The sequence below is a fragment of the Adiantum capillus-veneris genome, chromosome 19 (assembly GCF_014529385.1).
Source record: "Adiantum capillus-veneris isolate H3 chromosome 19, ASM1452938v2, whole genome shotgun sequence".
Taxonomy (NCBI): Eukaryota; Viridiplantae; Streptophyta; class Polypodiopsida; order Polypodiales; family Pteridaceae; genus Adiantum; species Adiantum capillus-veneris.
This window is the reverse complement of record NC_140949.1, coordinates 790131-798884: the sequence shown is the minus strand read 5'-3', so window position 1 is coordinate 798884 and position 8754 is coordinate 790131. Positions and strand designations below refer to the sequence as shown.

The 8754-nt window shown below is 41.0% G+C and overlaps 1 pseudogene; it reads right to left on the bottom strand.

Annotated features, from left to right (window-relative positions):
* Positions 1 to 7191: 7191 nt before the first annotated feature.
* LOC147433448 (uncharacterized) lies at positions 7192 to 8393 on the bottom strand (annotated as a pseudogene).
* Between the last annotated feature and the right edge of the window lie 361 nt (positions 8394 to 8754).

Below are 8754 nucleotides of genomic sequence, written 5' to 3'. Positions count from 1 at the left end.
TCCACAACCAAGTGCACCATTGATTGGGGGACAAGGTGTATCATAATGCAAAAGCGAACTCTCAGCCTTACCACTCTTGAGACGAAGCCCGAGCCACAAGTTATTATGACTATTCAAAACATTGATACTTCACAGCCCACAAGCACTTAAAACAAAGTCCATTGATATCGCTCATTTGAAGGCTTCACCCTCTACAATTGATATAGCAAGTGTTGCTCCACGGGTGGACCCTATTGTGAAACGAGTTATGAATGGGTTCCCAAGGCTTCATTGACCAATTCTTCCACTTTTTCATCTAGTTCAAGGGAAAAATCTCATAAAAAGCACAACCACACTGGCAATCTTCAGATTACTTTGCATTGGGTCCTTAAAGTATTGCTAGAATCCCAGGGCTACTATGATGAAAATTGTCAAATTTGGGTGTCTAAACATCGGTTAGATCATTCTCCACCCCCTGTGAGAGATCGACCATTAACTCCTACCTTGACAAACCCTATGGATGACCGGGGTAAAGGAAAGATTGTTGATCATGATACACTAGCCCTTGAGTTTGTTTCAATACCTGAAAGCTCTCCACCATACCCATTTACTGAGTCGGAGGGAAGTCATCCAAAGCTTCTAGTTCTTCATTAAGTCATCATTTGATGTCGAAGCTTCTACAATGTCACTTTTCTACTACTAAAAACCTAAAACCTACATAAGCCATTGGAAATTCCCACCATAGACTCAATATTTCATAATTCTTCATGGGAGAGTACCTTGCCACCTTCACACCTTGACATTGCAACTAGGATCTTAAAAATATATTTGCCAAATTCCTCACCTATTCCAAATTGGAACAATTGGTTTCAAGGGATGACGACCTCATTTCAATAGGTATGCTCTACCCAAGGAAGGGGGGAGTTCTTACTCATATATTTTCATCCAATTGTTCCTCTCCTAACCTTCCTTTCCTGACCTCTTAACGTCCAAACCTTAGGAATTGTATAGATACAGCCTTATACTCACACTAACCAAAAACAAAAAAAAGTAGAAGGAGCAAGAGCAATTTAGTAAGGAGAGTAAACCCCGCAGAACCTTGTGAATAGCCCAACACTACAATTCACATCAGGCATAATGAGACAAATCATTCTATTGTTAGAGAACTTAACTCGCATCTATTTGTGTTTATAGATATGGCTGATTATTATGAATTTTCTTTTCACCTGTCCCATGTATGCTACTTGTGTTATCATGTCCTTTTGTTGGAGTGGGATCATTTCTCTACACTTGCATGCAAGAAAAATCTTGAGGAGTTAGAGTGGTTGATCTGCCTCTTGACCACGATTGATCCCTACCCTATGGAGGATGTTCATCTAATTGCCAAATTTTATCCTTTTGCCCAAGTTGAGTATGCACGCCTCGTGTTACTCTGCACGAAAGTTGATAAGGATGATTCTGATGATTGGACGGATGAGACGCATGGCCTTAATGAAGAGAATTTTGTTTATCTTGACGATGCAAATGGAAATTTAGCCTTAAGACTGCCAGCCAACCTCTACAATATTCTGTTACCTTGACCCCACTATTGTGTGGTGCGAGATAGATAGGTTAGGGTTCTCCAATTTTTGTAGATTTTGTTTTAATCAGCATCAATTTTTTGTTCATACTAAGATGCCTCTTGGAGATATAGTGTTTTTTTATGAATCCTTTTGTAGCTAGAGTGCACATGGAGATGATTTTGACTATCGACAGGAGAGAGATCCATCTCCTCATCCAATTAACTTCTTGCTATTCTTTGGTTCTCCACATTTACATTTTATGTTGCATGTTGTCAATGTAGTATACTAGGAATGGATTTAATTATGTTGTTGTTACTTGCTGATTTAGATGCTCCCATGTTTTTAGACCTATCATACCTTGTTATGATTCACCACCTAGAGTATTGTCTTATTAGTTTGGCTTTAAGTGGGTATCATGACCTTAGGTTAACCTTAGTAACTTTATTTGCTGACTAAAATTGGTAAATTGTTTATTAATGGTAGTGCTCTTAGAGTACTTTAGGCTATGATTGTCTAGTTTATCTCTAGCACTCCCTCGCCAGTTGTAAACAAGGGACTTTAAAAGTCAATGTGCCCGGGCGTTATGCTTCAGCTGATATTTTGGTGCATTCTTCATGTCACCTATTATATTTGCCAAGTTGGTTAAAGCAAAAAAAGAAAAAAGCTAAAAGAAAGAGTTTTGTACTCTTAGCTGTCTTTCGGGAGCTCCCACAAGAGCTTTCCCCTGGTGGTAAAAATGATACACAATTAAAAAACATTTTGAAACGAAAAGAAAAGAACACATAAGACACACACATACTTCCTTTGCATTCCCATTTGTTCACTCTTATGTGTGTTATGCGATAAGATAATTAGTCCTCAAATACCGACAAGCATTCTTAGGGCTCACTTCTTATTAATAGACCATTTGCAATTTGAGTTGGTAGATCTAGTACTAGGTTTAGCCTTGCATCATACTTACTTTACTTAGAGACACGCTAATAGGCCATGGCTTAGGTTTGTGACTCACTGCTGCGGGTACTACTTTATTGTTCTATATTGACAATGGTTACACATCATAATCTTTGCATTTCCATGTTTATAATGTCCCATTGTCTCATTGTCTCATGTTCTTGCATTTCATTACATGTTCTACTTGTGCCCTCACATTTTTGTCTTTTGTGCTACAGATACACCGTCCAAGATCGATGCCGATGTGTGGAGCCCAATTTGCACATTCATAGCTTCCGAGGATGGAATCTACATCAGGAAGGGGGGCATGTTAACCATGGCGGGTGTATATCTTATGGTTGTATTATTTGAGTCATGGGCTGGGCTTGTCAGTTCCACTAGATGTTATACATGCTTTGGTGATCATCACTTGTATTTATAAGATACACCATATTTAGGGTCAGGGTTAGGGATGGTCGCCCAAGTGTGGATGCCCATATGTGAAAGTGGTCAACTTCTATATAAGCCATTGTAAACTTAAAAACTCTCATTCTTTCAAGTGCTAATACAAAGTTCTCTTGCTCCGCTACTCCTTCTCTACTTGTGTTATTGCACTCTAGTGTGTTAGTGTGTTTGTGTGTGTGTGTGTGTGTGTGTGAGAGAGAGAGAGAGAGAGAGAGAGAGAGAGAGAGAGAGAGAGAGAGAGAGAGAGAGAGAGAGAGAGAGAGAGAGAGAGTGTGTGTACGTGATCGTGCTTGGTGTTGGCACGAACGACGGTGGCAAGATGGTCGAGCGACGGTGGCTAGCTTCTTCCTCACCGTGGATGTGGGGATCCTTCACGGCGACAGCATAGAGCGGTGAGTGACACAACCTTGTTCTCTTTGAGCTTGCTAGGTTCACTTGGTTGTGTGTTTGGAGCCTTCGTAGCTCACATATAATGTATGCGGCAAGTCCCTTGCATTAACACATATGGCAAAGCGTACACAAAGTCTCACCTCATAAGCTTGAAGGATGGAATCCAAAGGCTCAAACACTTTTTCTACAAGAATAGATCCTCCTGAATTTGCACTTCTCAATACTTCAACAGTCTTAAGGATTTTTCCTTTCCTCTGCTATTTCAATTGCTCTCGAGCCACTCCCAGCTCAGCTTGTACAGCCTTTTGTTTACACTCTCTCCTTGCTTTCATCTGTGCTCTCCGTTCTTTCCAAGGATTCTCTTAACTTATACTAAAGTTGTTAGTCTTTTCACCTTCATTGATTTTTTCATCACTCGTAGGTTCATATGCACACTTTCTAGCATGTGCTCTTGTCACTACCTTCACTGGAACTGTAGTCTCATTCTCTGATCCTACTGGTGATGATATTGATTGCACCATGTTTATTGTTTTTCCTTTCTGGTGTGGGTGATTAGGGCAATCTCAAATAAAATGAGTGAGTCCATAATCACTACAGTAAGAATTTACTCTTCCTATATCAATTCTACGACAATCTTTAATCAAGTGATCTCCTTGACACTTGCAGCACGGTCCTCTTGATAGAGGGACACTAGGATATGGTCTAGCTGGATATGTTGGCCTTGGTTTTGATCCTCCTTGAGCAATAAACATTATTGAATGATGATCCCAATTTGGTTGTTCTCCTATCATAGGTGCAGACATTTCAAGAATGTCTCCACTAACAATAGTCCATGCCTCTGACTATGGTAACTCTTCATAACCTTAGTAACTTGCACAAGTATACCCACTCGGCTCATCATATTACGATGTTGGCACTAAGACTTGCTCGTGCAACTCTTCTACAGGTGTTGCATACCTAACAGCCACATGCCCTTCTCCAGGTCAAAGTGGTTAAGCAAAACGTGTAAAAATCTATCAGATCATTATACATTTAGAGTTTTATTAAAGTAAACTAATTGTAATAGATCCCCTGAAAAGCGCTGTGACGCTAGTGTCACTCCATCCAAACTTTGCCTGCATGTTGAGAAGAACCAAGAGTGCTTTCAATCTAGACATACGTGCTCCATTATACAATGGCGTATCGGCTTCACTTTTCATATCATCATAGATAAGCCTTTCTGAATCCATGATCGTCTCGATCATTTCATCAATCTCGGGCTCAAACATTGCCTCGTTGGGAATGTGCTCTGCATGATCATCCCCCGAGCTGTCAGAGGCTACATCTTGTGGCCTCACATATGCTGCTTGACCAAAGCGCCTGCGAACACGTCTATTGGGTTGCAAGATTGCTGCTTGTTGGCTAGCGTCAGAGTCCGACGAGTTATAATTGGCAACAACTCGATCTATAATAGATGGATCGAACTCGCCAAATTCGCGAACGTGCTGCAAAGAAACACGTCTTGTCCGTCGCACAGCATGCTTGCATTGATTACAAGGACATAAGACCCTCGTTGAGAGATAGGTGTTTCGGTTGGACGGTCCCACATCCTCGTCACTACTCATAATGAGGATAAAAATCTTATAACCTGGACAACAAATTTAATATTCTATTGGCATTCTTCGTCTTATCTCTCTCTCTCTCTCTCTCTCTCTCTCTCTCTCTCTCTCTCTCTCTCTTTACCTCACATTCTCTAGTCATGTCCAATCCCCGCACACCTCGGTCTAGAGGTGCACGGAGATCAGAACCACCGGGTTATAATCTCGTCTTTATTGGTCAATACCTATATTTGTGGGTACAAGAAATCTACAGACCCACGTCTACATGATACTGCATGTAGTGGACAAAACCCCTTTGCCTCTTCTCTAGTTGTAGCACTTCACAGCATCTTAACATCTTTTCACAGTAGATCTTTCCACTGTTCGTCTAACTCTAAACCCTAAATCGTAAGTAATTCTTGCGTGGACTCGATCTAACGTAAATAAGCGTAAATCTAAATAAATGTAAATCTAACTAAAAATAAACCTAAATCTAATTTAACGTAAGTCTACATCTAACCTAATCTTTAACGTCTTTTGGGATAGTTTCCTACGACGTTAAAACTCTCTTCTTCTTGTGTGTGTGTGTGTGTGTGTGTGTGTGGGTAAACCTAAATAAACCTAAGTCTAATCTAATATAACATAAATCTAAATCTAACGTAAATTATGTTATATTAAAAACAAAGAACTAAACTAACAGGGATTATAAGAACCTTAAAACTGATTTAACACATAATTTTTCACATAACTCGGCAAGAGTTGGCATTCTCATCACTAAAGATGTGAGAGTTAACTTTCGGCGGTGACGCTGCCTCATCTCCATCCACATCTGACGACAGCAATTGGCCCTTTAGACCGTTCTTGCTCTTGTTACTAACTTTGAAGTTGTTGTTGAATGACTAGAGGTTGTCTAGATGGTCATTGTGTCGGGGATGTAGTGACTCTTGCCGCCCTGAAGATCCACCTTCTTCCCTATCTTCTGAAGACATTTCACCAGTACTTTTGGATCGACGGAGCCCACCATGAGTGAAGGCAGCAATACCCTATATTCCATTGAGGGCTTTCTTCACCCGCTTCATGCAGGCATCGCAGTCTATGGAGACCTAAATCTAATCTAATATAACGTAAATCTAAATCTAGCGTAAATAAATATAAATATAATTAAAAATAAACCTAAATCTAATCTAATTTAACTTAAATAAACCTAAATCTAATTTAACGTAAGTCTACATCTAACCTAATCTTTAACGTCTTTTAGGATAGTTTCCTACGACGTTATAACTCTCTTCTTCTTGTGTGTGTGTGCGTGTGTGTGGATGTGTGTGCCAATAAAAAGAGATAAATGGTATAACCTTTCTATCACCCATGCCAAGTATGATAGATTGATTATGCCATTTCCCTCTTGAATAATAGGTCTTGAGTTCAACTCCTCGTCGGCTAGATCTTTAGGTCTTTTAATTTTAATTAGTTTCCTACAACGTTAAATTAGTTTCTCTCTCTTTCTCTCTCAATGTGTGTGCGTTTTTTTGGATTGTATGCATGTTTTCTCTCTCTTTTCCTCTCTCAATGTGTGCGTTTTTTGTTTATGCATGTTCTCTCTCTCTTTTCCTCTCTCAATGCGTGCATTTTTTGTTTATGCATGCTCTCTCTCTCTTTTCCTCTCTCAATATGTGTGTGCATTCTTTGTTTATGTATGTGTGTGTGCATTTTTGTTTATGTTTGTACTCTCTCTCTCTCTCTCTCTCTCTCTCTCTCTCTCTCAAAAACACTATGTGTGTGTGTGTATGTGTGTGTGTGAGAGAGAGAGAGAGGGAGAGAGAAAGAGGGGAAGGGAACATGAGAATGAGGAGAGGGAAGGAGCATACCTGGCTCTCCTTCCTCTCCTCGTGTGTGTGTGTGTGTGTGTGTGTGGAGAAGAAAAAGAGAGAGAGAGAGAGAGAGAGAGAGAGGGAGAGCGTTACCTGCTCCTTGCTTGAGGGCGCCGAAAAACTCAGATCTGAGATCTGAGTTTTTGGGCGTGCTCTGTTATTTTTTAGCCCAGTCGGCGTCGCTATGAGCGTCGCAAATTTACAAAGAAATTTGCGACGCTGATAGTGACGCCGGGATTTTTTTTTTTGAGCGTCGCTGTGTGAGCGTCGCTAATATGAATAGCCTCTTGTAGCACCCAATTATCACATTTGAAATGGAGCCATATAATTTTTTTGGGTGAAAACCTAGGAACTTGTAGTAGTGCTTGAACTAGGCAAGAGAGAAATAGACAACTCGAACTTGACGTTGAGCTTTATAGCTTAGACATTGCACTGAAACAATTCAAACTTGATGTTGAGCTCTAAAGCCAAGAAAGTACATTGAAAACAACTCGAACGTGAGTTTAGCGCCAATGCCAAGACATAGTGTTGAGAGAAACTCAAACTTGAGGTTGAGCTCAAAAGCCAAGAAGTCACGTCTAAAACAAATTCGAACTTGAGGTTGAGCTCTTAGTCCAAGAAGTCACATTGAGCTGCTCCGTCAAGTGTGCCACCTCTGCATGGAAGAAGAAGGAGAATTGCAAGGGTGGTTTGAGCATGGGTAGCTTTTTTAGACATTGTACATAGCACAATAGCAATTGGAGGTGATAGAGATATGGCAAGGAGTTCAGAAGCGTAGCTATGGGTGGTATGGGATGCGGTGGAAACCGGTTGGCCAACAGTACAACCAATGCTCTAACATTAGGCTTGATTTTGATGTTACTTCTAGTAGAAAAGCCAACTCGAACTTGAGTTGGAGGCTAGATTGTACCCAAAAAAAAAAGAGTTCGAGGCTAGATAGTTTTCACTTTAAAAAATCAACATTGCCTTCACGCTCCACCCCTAGAAGAAAATATCCAAATTCCACGTTGTATGCTGCAATAAACAAGCCCATACACTTTTTGTAAAGCTGTCACATTTAATGCATATAGTTGTCAATCTACCAATTTGAAATTCAAAATAAGCGTTTGCATTTGACAATCCGTCAAGTTCACCGTTAATGCTGCCACCATCACATCTCTTGCTTCATTTCTGAGTAGCCTCCCTCTTCGTCTCTATGGAGCCTCCTTCTGCTTGCTCACGAGGTAGCCAAAAGTGCAAATCAAAGTGAAGAGGGTGGTGACAAGAAAGAGAAAGAGCAGTGCAGAGACACCATTGCCAGAGAAGAGGAATCAATAACTGGGAGCATGCATCGGGGGCATTCTACCTGTGGAGGAAATCAACCTTGAGCTCAAAACCCTGCTCAACAACCTTGTCGAGGCAGTCAAAGAGGGCGGAGATGTTGAGAGCCTGCGGTGGGGGAATTCTACCTGCGGGTAAACTGTCTCAAGATTGAGCTCTGGACCCTGCTCGTTGACCTTGTTGAGGCACTCAAAGAGGGCGGAGACATTGAGGCTAGCTTCTATGATGTCTTCCTGTAACTCGCCCATGCTTTTGAGCTTATCAGTGATGGCAAAGAAGGCAGCAATAGTAGAGGTGAACATGGAGAGGGAGGTCGGGCACTAAGTGAGGGAGCAGGTGAAGAGGTTGCTTTGCAAGATGGCGGTGAAGATGATGCCCTGGAACTACAATGATAGCCGTACTTGCTGATTTCTCAACTATTGCACTTACATTTTATTAGCATAACATAACATTTATAAAATAATATGTAGATCAACTACTAACGTTGGACATATCAGAGAGGTTTCGGTACAGCTGGTATCCCGCCATTTCCAACTGCTAATTCAACTCGCAGGAAGGGAAGACGACACAACTCCAAAACCTTTCCTAGACTCACTGATACAGACATAGAGGCGTCTGTGCAAAATGCACGCATGCCTACTTTGATGGCCTTTGGGATTGACT